Below are 17991 nucleotides of genomic sequence, written 5' to 3' on the forward strand. Positions count from 1 at the left end.
CCCAGCCAGTGCCGTGGCTCGCGGTTGCCACATTTTGCATACATGGTAATGAGAGTCTAATTGAGCGGCCGTGCAGCTCGTTTTCTCACGGAGCTGTTCAAACCATCTCCAGCCGCCTTTGGCCCAAGATATCTCTGCTCCCCTGTATATGCGCCAGGAGGACCTGACACCTTTTACACCTCCTCGAAAATACAGGTGTAACACGCCTATTGGGGGGGGAGGGGACAGAAGATCTAGTGGTGGATCTGTAGCAGATTACCAAGGGCCGGATTCTCCGTTGTCTAATAAGCGCTACCCTCCCCCCAAAAATCGGCTGCTGAAATGAAGAAATCTGGTGGGGAGAGGCAAAAGTGAATTTTTCGTGTGACAGGACTCGTGAGCTCCGTTCTGGTCCAGGAAAAAATAAAAATAATTTCCTGACCGAGGTTGAGCATATTCTCAGAGGCGCCCTGGCCTTTAAGTCTATGCTGCGCTGTTTTGCGTCTGGCTCCGTTGAGAAGCGGGGAACTTGGGTTTTTTGGGACACGCACGCACGGAGACTAGGTCTCCCAAACTCGCCCCGGATGCCAGCTTCCTCCGAAGGCTTCTGCGGGTTCCTCCGCTTGCACGTATCCTGCCAGAATAAGGGGGGGGGGCCTCCCCCCACGACATCATCCTCAAATCCGTCTCCGTTTATAAAATAAAAAAATAAAAAAGGATTGCTTTCTCGTTAGAGGATCAAAGAGGCAGGGGAGAACCAGGAGGGATAAATTAATCTGAATTAATTAAAAACAGAAATATATTTTAAAGCTAGAGACCTGTCCCAGTGAAAATGACTCCTAAAAATCTCCAAGCCAACCTTTCAGAGTCGTACAGGGGGGTAAGGAAGGGATCCTGGTCTTTTGGTAAGCTGTGGGAAAGGCTGGAGGCCACGAGAATATAAGAAAAATATATTTAAAACAACAGCAGGAGAGGCAAAGCTGAATTTTGCTGGGGGGGGGGGTGCAGAATAAAGCCCCTCATTGGGATTTTAATATTCCGCTTATGTTATTTTAGTCATTCATTTGTTTTAAATTGAGAAAAACTGGGAGGGTGGTGTGGTGGGTTTTTTTGCCTATTGCGTAAAATGGATGGCGTTTGTTTCCACACACACACACACACACACACACACACGAAATTATCTTTACCAATCGGGAGAAACGACAATAGATGTATAATCAGAATAATGAGCTCAGAGGCGGAGATGGGATGCTTGCGAATTTATTGGGGGGGGGAGAGGAAGAAGGAAGTGTGTGTGTGTGTGTGTGTGTGTGAGAGAGAGAGAGAGAGAGAGAGAGAGAGAGAGAGAGGCAATCAGGAGGTGTCTAATTATAATTGCCCCCTCTCTTAGATTCTTTTCTGCTAATGAGCATTTTCCTAGGGTGGGGGGGGGGGAGGAGGAGGAGAGCAGGGCGACCCACGTGGTGGCGGCTGCCAACGTCGCGTTTAAATCAAGCCCTGTGGAGGAATTGAACAAAAGGTAGCGCGCCTTGGTTTGCTGGACACGTCTGAGGCCAGACAAGAAAGCCCAATTTATTGGGGTTGGTGAGAACATCATCGTCATCATAATTCTTTTTTAAAAAAAATCATGCTCGAGGAAAGACTGGAGAGAGAAAATAAGGTGGGGGGGCACCAACATTTGTCTCCCCCAAATGATGGAGAGGTCCAGAATCCGAGGTGTGTCTCCAAACTAGCCACTGGCTGATGCTCCATCAATAAAACTTTGGGTATAATTTTTTTTTGGGGGGGGGAGGGAATCCCCCATAACTTTAAACGCGGGCTCATTTTTAATGTGGTGGTTTAACCCGCCCCGGGACCTTAGGGTGAATAGCGGGTAATTCATACAAATAATAATAACAATAACGTGCATAAAAACCAGCGTTTTTATAAATAAATAAAAAAGCAATCTAAAATACAATTTTTATTTTAGTAATAATTCTTAGAGCAGGAGTGAAACGATGGGCTTTTTAGCACGGACTATTCCACCATATATATATATAGAATATATATAGAAGAGAGCGGGGGGAGAAATGAAGAGAGAACGCAATAGAACTGCCATGGCCAGAGGCAGTCTACCCCTGGGTCCCAGCTACCGGGGATTCACGCCCTGCTTACGGGCTCCCCCGGAGGCATCCGGTCTCCCGTCAAAATGTGGGGAAGACTTTGCAATTGCACTGTCCGTGGCCTGATGCGCCAGGCAGGCGGTGCTGCGTCCCTATGGGGAGCGTGTTTGGAGAGGAGGGGGGGCGCAGAGGATTCTAAGGTCACGTGCAGAGTTTTCTCGGAAGCCAGCTTCAAGGACTGCAGTGGGATCTACTCTCGAGGAAGCCTGCAGAAGGTGGCAAGCTGGCTTGGGAAGAAGCCCCATGAAACTGAGAGCAGGGCTGACTTAAGAATAAAACGTTGACTAGGACCAGGCAGAACGCTTTGGCCTTAAATACAAACCCCGTCCCGCCCCTCCACACACACATAGCACACACCCCAAACACACACTTCCTCCTCGCGAGTAAGTCCCATTGAGCCTAGTGGGAATGGCTTCTGAATACATCAAGCAGAAGACCTGGGCTCTGTGTTTGTGTGTTTCTGTGTGTAATGTAAAAACAAGAGACAAAGATCAGGTTGACATGATTCTATGACATGTTGGTTCGCAAAAACACTTAGTTTAATGGGTCTTAATAGCAAGCAAAGTTGCAACCCTGCGCACAGTTTCTGAAGCCTAGTCCTTATCAGGCCATCTCCAACGGAGTCCTACTCAGAGTAGACACTTTGCAACCAATGGCATCGTCTCTTGGTTTCGTGGAGTCTGCTCTGAATAGGACTTAGTTGGATTCTTACTTCAAGTAATTTTAAAAGCAAAAGTCCTCGCCGAGGAGCGTGGAGGGGGCTTGGCGCTTGCAGGGCGGTGTGTGTGGTGTGGTCGGAGATTGCTTGTTGTCCCCCAGAGTGTGTGTGATGCAAAAAAGTATTAGACTTTGGGAATTGGGGGCCGGGGGCTGTCTGATCTGTGGCTGACAATGAACTTGAGACAGCCTGCTCGCCCATTCTCAAGTTCAGCTCTTATTTTCGGTTCCCAGGCATTGTGAGGTTTAGGACGTGCCGGGGGTGGGGGGAAACGGGGAGGAGGGAATGAATTAATTGCCCATTTTCTACGGGCCGTTAGATTCTGCTGTTTTGTGGAGAAATCTGCCTTGGAAACCAGACTGCCTAAGAAAACGCACCATCTATTCTGTGAAGTTGATATTCTCCCCCCACACCAACACCACAAACACCCCAGAGAAGGAGGGGGCAGTGAAATCTCAGCTCATTGGCTCCTTGGGAAAGGGAGGGGGCAGAGATTTGCAACCCCCCAGGGGCATCTCTCCTCACCCCTCTCTTCCAGTCTAGACGTTCAGTCTTATGTGTTTTCCTAACGCCTCTATTCAGAGCGAGGCGTTGGAGATGATATTATGATGGAAATTTCGGTGTGTGCTACCCTCTCCCCAGCCCCAGTCTGGAAAGCTACACTTGGGAAGGAGAGAGGAGGGACAGAGGGACAATTGAGCCGCCACATTTCCACGGTCTTGGATCTGACCCAGACACATTCCTAGACTTAAAGAGCGGGGGAAGGGAGAGCTTTCCAAATACGTGTTTATTTTTATTTATTTATTTTATTTTAACTGCTCACACAGCTCCTTTTCCATTGAAATGTTTTATCCAGCTATCTGTCTTCATCGCAAACAAGCTGCCTGACTCTCCTTCCTTGGAGGCGGATGACCACCTGTCAGGGATTCCTGAGCCGTGTGATTCCTGCATTGCAAGGGGTTGGGCTGGATGACCTTTGGGGTGTCCCATCCAACTCTACCTTTCTATGATGCCATGTCCCAAAACAGACCGTCAAGGGGAATGCAATGGAAAGATTTATGGTTCCTGGAAGAAGCAGTTTTGATGCTGGAAATGGCTCCAGAACAGCATTTCTCATAAGAACATAACAACAGCGTGCTGGTTTAGGCCAATGACCCACCTTGTTCAGCATTCTGTTATCCAAGCAGCTAACGCCAGGCCAGTGGGAAACTCGCAAGAGGTCCCGAGCACAATAACACTTTCCCTGCCTTTGGCTCCCAGCTTCCGGGAATCAGAAACTACACAGCCTCCATCCGTAGAGGCGGCAGAGGATAGAGATCATGGCCAGTAGTCCCTGACGCGCCCTCTCCTCCATGGACCTGTCCAGTTCTCTTTTAAAGCCATCCCAGTTGGTTACTATCACTGCCTCCTGCGACAGCGAGTTCCATAGTTTATGCTGCGTGAAGAAGGGCTTCCTTTGACCTCTCCCGGCTCTTCTCTGATTTTCGAACCAGAAAATCCAGCGAAGTCTAAGGGTACTCAATTGCTCCCTTCAGGGTGAAGAAAAAATTGAAACTGGAGGTGGCACCATTAACTGATGGGTACAGGGGTCCCTTTACCTTTACCTTACAGGAGTAAACCCAGTACTTTCTGGGAATAAGCCTTCCATGAAGTCAGTAGGGCTTAAACTCTGGGTAAAAAGGGGCGGAGGGGTTAGGGACTCTGCTTACTCTCTGGCGCCTCTGGAGTAAAGGAAGCAGGATCTCTAAAGCAGAATGCAATGGCCTATGTATGTATGTATGTGTGTGTGTGTATATATTGATGGATGGATGGATGGATTTTGTATACCGCCTTTCACCCGAAGATCCCAGGGCGGTTCACAACAGAAAAATACAAAATACATAAGATCCGAAGTCGGTCAAGATTAATAAACATTTGTGCCACCCAATTAGAGATAAGCACTTCAGACTGCACGATTTAAATCGGAGAGATTTTGGGGGAAGGGCTTGAGCGCTGTGCTGTACCCGCAGAACTGCTTCCACTGGCTTACTGGACCAGTAATCTATTTGAAATACAGTACTATAGATCTCCCCTGCCTTTACGCCAAATGATCCCCAAGTCGGTGAGATGGGGGTCAGACCTCCTAAGTATGGCCATTCCTCAGACAGAGACTGGTTTCATGAGCTTATGTACTACATTCTAATCAAGAATGTACGTTTTCTTGGAAGCAGATCACACACACACACACACACACACACACACACACACACACGAAGACGCCGATTTAACGAGACATACTCTCAGGTCAATGTTCCTAGGATGGCAAGTTTCCTGCTGGCGATCCTGTATGAGGACTAACTTGGGAATGAGGCCCATTAGGCGCACAGAAAGACTTGCATTTTAGGAAACGAGCACAGGATTGGGCTGTTCAGAGAAAAAACGCCGTATGAGCTGATGACATTCTAATAAATAACAATAAATCATATCATATGATCATCATCTGCAACGTGTGTGTGCATAAATTCATCTGTGAGAGTCTTCCTCGTAGGCGCAAAAAGATCAAGGTACGGTATCTCTAGTTTCCTTCCCTCCACCCACCCAGTCTAGGCATGCAGAGAGAAAAAAGAGGGGACAATGAGCTAAAGGAGGCCCTTGTGTTTGTGTGTTGGGGGGGGGGTGAGGTCTGAAGCCTCCTGAATAGACGCTCCTCCGCGACGTCATCCCGCCTGCCCCCACCATCCCTCCACAAGAGCGAAGGGAACGGGAAGAAAACGCTCATTCCAAGGTCCGCCTGGCAGGCTGCGAAATCCCCTCCCGGGGAAAGGCAGCCTCTTCTTCTTCTTCTTCTTCTTCCTCCTTCTCCCCCCCCTCCCCACCTCCACCCCACACACCCGGCTCGCTGCAAGCCCAGGAAAGGGTAAGGAGAACTCGCGTCACCTTCGCGATCCGCAGGGCGAGGCTTGGAGGTGGGTGGAAGGCGCTCGGATCCCGAAGCGCCTAGCAAGGCAGAGTCTCGCTCGCTCCTCTTCCCCCTCTTGCTGCAGAGATGGAGCGGCTGCTCACTGCCCTCCGAGGCCGGAGGGGCTTTCTCTCCGGGCTGAGCGACCCCTCGGCTGCGGCAGCTCGCCGTGGAATTCTTTAACGCCCGTAAAAATCAGGGTAGGATTTGGGTTTATTGATTTATATTTTAAGGAGAGGAGGACTTGGAAGGCAAAATGGAGTGGCTCCTTTTTGCAGTCAGAATCAGATTCCTCCTCCTCTACTTCTTCACCGCCTTCTTTTTGAAAGCAGGTAGAGCTGAACAGGTATAGAGAGTTGGTAACACCCACCCACTTCCTTTCTGGATTATTGGTCCTGGCCCCAGAAGCATATCTGAAGTTTTTGAAGAGTGGGTGGGTGGGATATTTTTGCCTTGTTCAGAAGCAAGCAAGGCCTTTGCAGATTTCAGAAACTAGGTGGCTTTGGGTGCTGTCCAATTAAATTTCTCTTCTGGGTATGTGTTTTAAACCCCTCTTTCCTTTAAAATGTGGGGTTCAGGACGACTTGGAAGTGCAATTTAAAATCTTTGGATAAATCAATCTTTTAAATCTCCCTCATATATTACCTTGCCAGAGGTGAGGGACCTCACCTTCTCCATTTTTAGCAGTGTGCTTGGACTACCCCCCTTGCCTCCCCCAAACAACAGCAGCAGCAACATCCCAAACCCTTGAGATATTTAAAAAACGATTCCCCCCTACTCAACGTCTTCTTTCTGTTTGGGTATAGTGGGATTTATTTCTGAGTAAATGTGTTTAGGATCAGGTGCCCAGTTTATTTCAAGTACACTGAATTTTCAGCCTGGTGGCATTGAAACTGAAAGGGCGAAATCGGGAGATAAGGAGGGACCCCCATCTTGCAGCCTCATTGATTTCTGTATGATGTTGTGGGCAGAGTGAGGTGTTGGTCAGGTGAATTGGAGTTCATATTTGTGGTCTGCCAGGGCTGCCGTTGGACCACTCATTCTTTTTGGCCATATACAGGAATGTGGTCAGCATCAAATGGGTCAGACACAAGGATACCCCCACAAGCACCTTGGAAGGATTGTAATTCATTGATAAATACAAGCAACCAAAAGGGTTTATTTTTTGGGGGGGGGTGACGGCAATTAAGTCTCTCCAATTCAAACTAATAAGATATAACAGTGCTCAGTTTGGGCTGTGATCCTCGCATTTGGGAATAAATCACATTCATTTTGATAGGATTTACTTCTATGCAAATATGTGTAGGATCAGGTTGAAAACCTTTCCCAGATCTCCAGTTTCTGTTTTATTTTCATTTTGACTTCACCCACCAGCAGCACAATCCTATATGCCTTGTCTACTCATTTGAGATTTTCTCCCAGGTAAGTCTCTCAGATGCAGCCTTCAGCTCATGCACTTGGAAGTAAGCCCCATTTAACTCAATGGGATTGACTTCCAATTGGACCTGCATCTGAGAAATGCTATAAGGCTGCAGCCCTGAGCGCAGCTACAAAGGAGTATGTCTTTAAGAACTCGCTTGGATGTATTTCAGAGTAGATGTGCTTAGAAAACTGCATTTGCAGGTTTTTGATACCTGTTTGTTTGGGAATAAGCACTTTTGATCACAGTGGGGTTTACCTGTGAGTAAACATGCACAGGATTGAGCTGGGAAAGGGATTAAATGGGCATTATTCTTGAGGAAGGGGCGTGTGGAGAGAGCATTGTTCAGTGGCAGAGAAAGGGCTTTCCATGTGGAGGGTCTTCAGATCAACCCCAGACAGCACCAGTTAAAAAGATGTCAGGTAGCAGATGGTGGGAAAGGAGACTCCGAGAAGACTCGGCTGGCAAGAGAAATATATCTGGTCTGGCATAAAAAGAGCTTCTTGGGCACCTAAATATTTTAAGTAGGATTAGGAAAACCTGCCCATTTCACTTTCATCTCATTCTTCCAATCTGCAATTAACTTACGCACATTTCCATAACAGTTTAGGATTTTTAAAGAGAAAACTCACATTTTTGTCTAATACACACCTTTTTTTGCAAAGCAATTTTGACCACCATAATGCATTTTGTATGTTATTTTCTCCAATGTATTTGCATCTTAATGCACACTTCCTTCTAGTATATGCAATTCTGTACATGTTACTTGGCAGGAGAACTGCACTGCAAAATTCAGAAAAGTGCAAATTTCAAAAAATAGCTATTGTTTCAGAAAGTGTGAACTGACATAGGTTTGCCTTTAAATACAGTATCTTGCATCCCCCTTAACTGCAAGATACCAAACTGTAAAAGAAGTACTTTACTTCTATCTTGGAATAACCCTCACTGAACACTGTGGGGTGTTCGTAAGTATAGATAGTCAGGGTTGTACTGCACAAGTCTGATTCATCAGCTTCTGCAGCTGCAGAGCTCGGACCTTTTCACTGGGAGATGAGACTTGGGCTTGAGTAAACATGCATATTTGATCCCAGAATTAAAGATCAGACTGTGAACATTGTGGTTTATTTTTTTTAAAGGATAATTTCAGTTTCCATTCCTAAAAGAAAGGAAAATCCTTAAATAGTTTACAGCATATGATTCGAACATTACAAATGCAACATTTAGAAATATCTGAATACAAAAAAACAGTTACAAAAATGCTCTTTAAATCTCTTGAACAGACCAACTGTATCAATGGGGGCAGTGGAAACATTTGCTAAGTGTTTTAATTACTAGAAAAGAGAAATAAAAGATTACAGATATTAGAAGGCTACATATGTTTTCTGGAAGGCAAAACCATCCCATTTTTTTCGGCGGCTCCTAAAGTAGTCCCTAATGTGGCGTGATTTGGCTTCCCACCCAATAGGTGCTCCTTACATAGAGGCCTCCTCAAAAATGCATTTATTTCATTTTGTTTCATTCACAGCATTTGTGTGCCACTCCATGATGTAAATAATGATTAAAAAACAATTATTTAGGTGCAGAATAAGACATTGCTCATTTAGCCAATGGATCTGATTTAAAATAAAAAAGATTACACCATGTGTGTGAGGGGGCGAGAGAGAGAATGTTTGGATGCGAATGCAGCAGACAAAATGGCTATGAGGCAGCCCATCTGAAGTCCTGGCCTGGGGTAAAAGCCTTGGCTTTTTTCTCTCGCAAAATGGACATTTCCAGTTGTCCTCAATGCTTTCCTCACGCTGAATGGGGGACTGGATTGCAGCGAGCATCAACTCTGCCCACACAGCCAACCTAATGACGTTCTGGGCGAAATAGTTTCACAGGGCTCAGAAGACCTATAAGTAGAAAAAATGGTGGCGAGTCTGCCTTAGGGATGATGTTTGTGTGTGTGTGAATCACGGCGGAACAGTCTTTCTTAAGCAGAAGATGCCTGATTCATTAGGTACTGATATGTGGTGGGGTTTTTTTTTTCCTGTTTTACTTTTTAAAAAACTAATGTTTTGATTTTTTTTAATCTTAAAGGTAAACATCAAGTGCATGTTGGTTATTTCGGTGCTTTTGCAAACATTGGATGGTGTATGTGCTGAGAGGAGTGGGAGGGGAAATGCTTAGTGATCAGTTGGCTGGCTTTTCCTTCCATGTTTTTCTGCCGCTGTCCTCAAATAGACTTGTTGGTGTTTCTAGCCACCCCCATGAAGTTGAACATTCAGGAAAGGGGACCTGGAATATCCCTGTGAAGGCCGGACCCTGTATAGCTTTAGCTGCCAAATTCAGGCTTTCATTTTCCCACTCCCCCAACTCTGATGACAGTGACCCAGGGGCTCTTTTTCTATAATACAAAAAACAATATGCAAAATGACTCTCATAAATACACACACTCTCTCTGTTTAATAATAGACTACAGTAGAAATCAGCTTACTGGTGTCTTGTGGCACCTTCAGATTTTTAAATTTATTGTGGCTTCAGCTTTCTCAAACTACAGCCCCACTGGGCTTAAAAGCCAGCGCCGTAATAAATCAGTCTGTTTTGTTTTCTGCACAAGACAGGCAATGCCATCCTGCCTGTGCTTATTCCAAAAGTAAACACTGCTTGGTCTTAATGATACTGGGTCTACCTTACAGGATTGTTGCCCAGATGGCCGAAACAAATGTCTGGGATGGAAAATGGTTTGAACATTCGGTAGGGGGAGGATGGTAAACACACACACACACACACACACACACACACACACACACACTCAATTCTAACGTGGTAATTTCTCTGATAGTGTAGAACTATCTGTCTGCTATTTGCTAGCAAACTCTTGTCTGGTGCCAATTGCAATAACCTACCCTTATCATAGCTACAGCTTAATTTTTGATGAGTGGCTTATAACAGAAATATGCCAGCAAATCTGGTCTGCCCATGTGTTACATAAAAATATTGTATATGCACAGAAAGAGAATATGCTGGCAATTCTGATGTAAATGTCTATGCTATCTAAAAATATTATGTGCATTAATAGTGTGCATTTAATAGTGTATTATTAAAATAAGAAAGTAAGTGTATACTGTATTACATTTACAGCACAGCCCTATATATGATTACTCAGAATTAAGTCTCATTGTTTAGAATGAAACTAATTCACAGGTATGTTTGTATGGAACTGCAGGCTAAGAGGCAAGAGGGTCATGATTTCTAATGGAAATAATTTATGGATTGCTTTTAAAAAAAAGGTAAACAGAATAAAATGAATCATGCTCCCCCTTCAAAACTATTTTATTTTGAAGGTGATTTTTTAAAAAAATCTATTGCCACACTATGGCATTTTTTTAAAAAAAATATGGCTTTCTGATCAGTTTGTCTTTGACCTGGATTGATTATGGATTCTTTAAGATGGTAAAAGAAAGGCAGGGAAGAGAGGAAATTAAAAACCCAACAGGGTGACCTGTTTAAAATCAACTCACTGCTGCCTTGATCTCTGACTTTGACCCCAGTGATGGGGAAATAATGGACAAAAAATATACCGTTTGTGAGGAAGTCACATGATCATGGGGTAGGGGCATAGGACTTTCACAGGTGACTATAATGGCTGTGATTGAATGTAGAGGAGTATCTGTTTGCAAATAATTTGAAACCATGACTGCAATCCATTTTTAACGTTGAGTGACGGCTTGCTGAGTGACATGGTGATGGGGGGGGGGCTCCAGTTTGAGAAATGCAAGGCCATAACCTGGTTTTCCTTTGCCCAGAATTGGTTAAATAGTTCTTTTGATTCCGCCTTCTGTAGGCCTACATATTGTGTATCGTGTTTGTGTCAGCGTACTTACATTTGCTTCATATAGGGAGATATGCAGGTGGCAACGGTGGTTAAGGCAATCCCTTTCCCAGCTCCGACTGGCCTGCCTTCTTGACATAGCCATTCAGGTCCTGGTGACCTCCAGGTCTGATTCCTGCAAGGCGCTCTTCGAAAAGCAGCTGGAAACTCCTACTAGTGCAAAATGCAGCCAAGATGCTGATGGGCGCAAAACAGAGTTAAGGCAGCCTGCCAATGAAATGCAGATCCATAACATATAAAGGCACTTGAAATAAAATGTTATAAAAGCAGTCTCGCAGCCAAATGGCCAGTGGACTTTCAAGATACCATATTATCAAACAGGTGTATGTGTGGACACTGGGGGAAGTGAATTCCATAAGGCTAATGTCTTCTGAAGCCCATGTTTGAGCCAGACATGTTTTGACCATGGAAGCTTCTTCAGTGGCTGATAGACATCAATCTAAGCATGAGCCCAGAGGGCAAGGTCATACTTAATAATGCAATGAAAAATCATTTATGGACCCAAACGTCTGCACAAATACAGCACCACTTCAAACAACGACTATCATCACAGAGACAAGTTACTCCTCTACCTTCTTGAATCCCCCCCCCCATTATAAACATGTGTGCACAAACACACACACCTGCTTGACAATGTCATTGATTAGGAAATTCCACTAGCCATTTGCCTTTATTTCAAGTTGCTTGATTTGCTATAGATCTGTGTTTTATTTACAGGCTGCTGTGGCTTTGTTTAGCATCTAGTAGGACTCATCAGGGGACACATTCTCTTCTTTGTTTTCTCAGGGGTTTTCAGTCCCTTCAGACCAATCTTGGGTGATCTGGGCTGGTTACTGATTTCCAGGCATGATGTGAATGGCGTGCGCTAACCTTTAAAACCGTAAATGACTTGAGACCTGGGTACCTTAAGAACCACTTTCTTCCAAAGGTGTTTTCCAGCAAGCTCCAGGCATCACCTGAGGCCTGCTCCAGATCCTACAATACCCAGAAGGTACACTTTAGCAGTGACCAAGGCTAGTGACCCTTTACTTTAGGCTGGGACGGGCACCCATCCTGCGGCATTCTTTGCCTTCCAAGCTGCATCATATTGTTTTAGAGGGGCATTAAAACAGGCCTTTGGCTTTGTGGTGATTTTGCTGGCTGCTTTGGAATTGCTGTTGGTTGGGCTATGCAATTTTTTTCATTTATGATTTGATTTGAAACTGTGGACTGGTTTATATCTGACTCTTGTTATGATTTTAATGTGTTAGCTGCTTTCAGTTTCTTTTGAATATTTGGGGTGGGGGTGGGGTGGAAGAAATTGACTTGACTTGTCATTTATTTCAAATGGGAAGTAGGACAGGGTAGGACTGCATTGCAGAATATATTGTATATTATTGTTAACCAATCAAAGAATGTTTGGGTTGCAATTCATTTTCTGCAAGTGACATTTTGTTCAGTTGGAACCTACTCCCAAGGAAGTGCACATAGAACTGCACAGTTAATCGTTTAACTTCCTGCCTTTTAACCGATTCATTAAATTTAAATAAACATTTTAATTTTACCAAAACTTCACTTTGAAGCATTAGGAGTGAAAGGACCTGTCAATTTCAGGTTCTCATTCCCCCCCAATCTTAAATTCAGTTCTCCACATTTCTGTAGCAATCTGCATATTATATCTATCTATCTATCTATCTATCTATCTATCTATCTATCTATCTGAAAAAAACCCAGCATTTTACTCAGAATTTCTCCAAATAAGCAAATTTTTGCTTGCAGTTTTGGTGTACGTATTTTTGCAAGTAATTTTCTTAATGTAATGCAGTTTTGTAGGTTATTTTAATTAATGTATATTTTTAATGCATACTTTCCCCCAGCATATGCATTATTTTGTAAATCATGGCTGGTTGGAGAACTGCACCACAAGATTTGATAAATGTGGAAATTTCAGTGGATGGCTGTATTTTGGTTCTTCACAAAAGTGTGAATTTAGTAGATCCACATTTAAATGCTGGCTGAATCAAATTTCTCCTCCATCCCTATGAAGCGCTGTGGGTGCACACACGCACACACACACACACACACACACACACACACAAGAACCTGCACCGTCATAAAAAATCAGCCTGAATTAATATTTCCCCCTTTTCAGATTCCTTTGTGGTAACACCATGGAATCCAAGCCACCTTTAAAAAAGTAGGACTCAACTCCAACACCTGAAATTTACTTATCGAAACTGGGTCCCCTCAGTCAACAAAAGTTCTAGTTGTTTCATCTGCTGATTTTTAAAGGTCGAGATGTGTTGCATGCATTTAATGAAAATCTTAGACTGGAAAGTCCCCCAGAGTCTCCCAAACCAGTCCTTCTTTTCCCCTCCTTTAAGGCAGGGCTATCCAACCCCTGCCTTAGTGAGAAAGGCAGGATTCTTAGTGCTAAATTTATATTGTGCATCAAAGGGCAGCATAAACGCACATAAACCATGGAAAGGAAATAATCTAGCTTGTTAACACAGGATCTGGGTCTATCAGGCCAGGTCTAGCCTGGAGACTTAAGGAGGCTTGGATAGCTCAGTTGGTAGAACATGAGACTCCTAATCTCAGGGTTGTGGGTTTGAGCCCCACACAGAGCAAAAGATTCCTACATTGCAAGGGGTTGGACAAGACACCCTTGTGGTCCTTTCCAATTCTATGGTTTTAAGATACTTAAAGATGCAAATGGACTGAGAAAGAGAGGAATGCTGTTTTGGAGTTCATTTAGGGCAGCCTGCCTTTTTTTTAGCTATTCCTAAATGCCGATCACTGCAATTTCACATAAATTTACCAGGGGAAAGATTTCTCCAGTATGGAGATAAAAAATGATTCTCGGTGGAGGTTTATTATGGAATGGGTGCATGTTTGTCTCAGTGTCCACACAACACAGTCAGCGTCATGTATTCTCTTCCCCAACTGCACACATTTAATATGGATTTACCCTTTCTGGGGTAGGCACCCTGGCCCCTTCCACCTGTTGTTAGACTACAACTCCCATCAGCCCCAACCAGCATGGCTAGTGGGCAGGGGGTGATGGGAGGCGTAGTCCAACACCTGCCTAACCTCACATGATCGTACCTGCCCCCCCCCCCGCAAAAAATCCTTTTGGAGTAAGCTTTCCTTACTGGTTTCTCTTCACAGTTCTTCACAGATCTTCTCAGTTACTCAACTGAGTCCTGTAAGCCACCAGCGAGACTTGTATTTATGTATTTATGGGTGGATAGAATACTATTCTTATTATCATTATGAATAATAATCATTATGCATCTCAAAGCACATGTTTAACTGTTTTTATGTATGGAACTGTTTTAAACAATTGCATACAAAAACATTTGTTTTTTTTAAAAAATTATAAATATAAATCTCATTTTAGAAAACAACTATAGAAATAAAAACATTTTTTGGGGGGAAAACACATATATTACATCAATTCAGATCCAGGAGAGATAGAAACTGGAATGAAGGGAAAGTATTTTTCTTCAGGAAAAGAGGATAGAACCCAATAACACATTTACTAAAAACTCAATTTACGTAGAGCTGAATGAGGCTTTACCCCATGTTATGTTATTTTTCAGAGTCCCAATAGCATCTATGGATTTTTTTTTAAAGCTACAATAAAAATATTTGGGGTTGCGGTGTCAATAGGCTGAACTACCGACCTCACAGACTGAATTGTTTTTGTTTTTTTTTGGATTGGTTTTTCACAAGGGCTGGGTGGGATCCATTTCATTCAGTGAGCATGGCCTTTGAGTGAGTCTGTGAGTTTTGCCTGCATGACATTCATGAAAGAGATGTTTTATGATATTTGTGATTCTGCAACTAGTTTTTTTCTGTGTTAAAATTAAAAATGATGGCATGAAAACAGCTTTTGTGGTGAAGAGCAGGGCAGAGAGAGAATGCATGCACTTATTTTAGTCCGCGGTTACTGAATATCAGTCAAAGCTACTCTCTCAGCCCCTTTTGACCAATGAGATGTCTTCCACCTCTCCACAGACCCTCCAAGTGTCCCTATTTTCCAGCAATGTCGCTGAATTAGAGAAGCCGTCCTGGTTTCTGGTTTGATCCCAGAATGTCCCACCTTTCTTTAGGATGTCCCTATTTTTATTGGAGAAATGTTGTGGGGTATGGAGTTATCCATCCCCCCAAGCCATCTGAAGGCAATCCTTTATAGGGGAGGTTTTTTTAAAAAAAAAGTTTAATGTTTTTATATATGTTGGAAGCTGCCCAGAGTGGTTGTGGCAACCCAGCAAGATGTGTGGGGTATAATTATTATTATGGAATGGGAGAAATGTTGGAGGGTATGCAATCACAATTTCAGTTGATTCACAATTATACTTGAAAGTGACAGGGAAATGCACCTGAAAGTGTGGGATAAACTTCCTTGAGGTGACGTCATCTAACCACCCCGCAAACCAGTCAGAATTAATGCTCAGCAAACAACTGACATTGTGTCTAACAGCCCAGCAAACTTTGTACAGACAACTCAGCCTGAATGTTCAATACGCAGGTCATCTAGAATGACCATAGGCAATTTCATTTATTCCAGTTTGACTGGCATGTGGAGAAACCTCCCACCTTTTTGTGATGTTGGCGCACGGTAGCGTTGACCTGTCTTAAAGGTAAAGGTAAAGGTACCCCTGCCCGTATGGGCCAGTCGTGACCGACTCTAGGGTTGTGCGCTCATCTCACTTAAGAGGCCGGGAGCCAGTGCTGTCCGAAGACACTTCCGGGTCACGTGGCCAGCGTGACGAAGCTGCTCTGGCGAGCCTGCACCAGCGCAGCACACGGAACGCCGTTTACCTTCCCGCTATAAAGCGGTACCTATTTATCTACTTGCACTTAAGGGTGCTTTCGAACTGCTAGGTGGGCAGGAGCTGGGACCGAAAGACGGGAGCTCACCCCGCCACGGGGATTCGAACCGCCGACCACACGATCAGCAAGTCCTAGGCACTGAGGTTTTATTCACAGCACCACCCGCGTCCCACAAGACCTGTCTTAGGTAGGATTAAAGCAAAGCATCTACGCACCGCAGCAAATTTGTGCAGCACAGATTCTGAAGAATTAGAGCAATGGAAAAGATTTTAGTGGGTGTGCAATAATAGTGTATAGAATGTATACCAGCTAATATGTAGCTGGCGATCCAGCCGAAGTCCAGCACTTGGGGATCCTGTTTATTTCAATGGAAGAGGTTTGCATCACAATCTTTTCTTAGGGTTCAAAGGGGCTCAAGATGAGAACTCCCCATACATGCCTGTTCTTCACTGTGTCCACACAACATTGTTGTCATCACAATGCCAGCCGGCATTCCTGCCCCACATTTAATCCAAATTTACAGTGTCCATTCAGTCTACTGGGCCCACGTCTGTGCGACGCCCTCCTGACTGAGATTAGAGAACCTCCTTGCCAAATTTCAGGTGCTTGACTAAAACGTCCTTGTTCCAGCAGGCATTCTAAGGTAGTGTTCGATGATAATGTTTGTACTGTCCCATTTTCTATGGGTTGCTTTTTCGTACACAGCTTAGAAATGCAAATAATTTGTCAGTGTAAGAATGCCAAGTAAATAAAATATATAAAACAGCTATCCTTTACACAGAAAATACAGTGTTTTAAAAATGCCTCTTGCCAAAGAACCATTTGCAATATTAAGTCCCTATCGGGGAAGCACCATTGCTCCCTCATAAATGTGCATAGCATTGTAGCCATTGAAGCTAAGGTGTGTATGCGTGATCTTGCCCAACATTGTAACGTAACATAAAATACATACATATTTTTATATTTTCAGTGTCAACCAGTGTGTGTATGTGTGTGTGTACGCACGCTGCTTGATTATAACACCCCACAAAGCAGTTTACAAAGAATATATGTATATGCACATATCTTTGCTGATAGTGTTTGGAGCTTATTTACATCAGCACAAGTTGAGCTGGTTCCTATCGCTGTCTGTCTTCCTGCAAACCCCATCAGCCTTAATGCAAGCTGAGTTGCACTTCAGTTGCACTTCCGACACACACACACACACACACACACACACACACACACACGATAATGCATTTACATATGAACCACAATATACTCTATACTGCAATTTACCCACATGCCAAGGCAACTGAGAGAGGTTCTCTTCACCCCTGCCCCCATTTGGACATCCTTAGAAACAGCACGCACACAAACACACAACCTCCACCTCATCGTGAATGTGGTGCCTTACGGCTGTAACCCTAAACCCACTTTCTCCATTGCACCCAGTGAGTTGCTTTCGAGTCTGTCCTACGCCTTTAAAAAACCAACGGGCTTATGTTAGTTGTGGCAAACATCTCGCTCCCACTCGTGATCTGCAGCAGGGATGCCTCCTCCAATGAGGCCATAGAGCCAGGCCGACCAGGAGCCATGGACAGCCTTATCTGAGAATTTGTCTGATTCTGTTTTGAAGTCGCTCACTTTGGCTGCCATCGCAAATGCCCTGGTCTACCCATGTGCAGTGTGAACAAGTGCTTCCTTTTGTCTGCCCCGAATCTTCCGACCTGCAGCTTCACAGCCATCCACCAACGCTGAACAAAGGAAGCTACCTTATACTGAGTCAGACCATTGCCCCCCAAACCTCAGGCTTTTATATACATTATTTACACAATGAGTCTTGTCTGATTGGCTGGTTCTGCTTCTCTCCTGGAGCCTGATTGGTCTTTTTCCTGCAAGCCAATCAGTTATTGCATTCTAGGATCCTACTTGCCTGTTGTTCTAGGATCCAAGCTTAGCACATAACAGGATTGAAGCTGGGACCTTCTGCATGCAACGCAGATGCTCTACCGCTGAACCACGGCTCTTCCCCATACGCCATGATGAACGAGGGAGGAAGGCTTCTCTCTGCCCATTTCTCCACCCTATGGGAAG

The 17991-nt window shown here is 44.3% G+C and overlaps 1 long non-coding RNA gene across 2 annotated transcripts in view; it reads left to right on the forward strand.

The window, feature by feature from the left end:
* The first annotated feature begins 5709 nt into the window (after positions 1-5709).
* The window catches only part of LOC308576353, a 57297-nt gene continuing 45015 nt past the window's right edge, over positions 5710-17991 (forward strand). The window contains exon 1 of one of the 2 annotated variants that reach the window (XR_014003181.1): positions 5710-5755. This is a non-coding gene — a long non-coding RNA (uncharacterized lncRNA). The remainder of the gene's footprint in view (positions 5756-17991) is intronic. The other variant, XR_014003182.1, reaches the window with a different exon arrangement.

The sequence above is a fragment of the Podarcis bocagei genome (genome assembly GCF_964188305.1).
Source record: "Podarcis bocagei genome assembly, chromosome: 16".
NCBI lineage: Eukaryota > Metazoa > Chordata > Lepidosauria > Squamata > Lacertidae > Podarcis > Podarcis bocagei.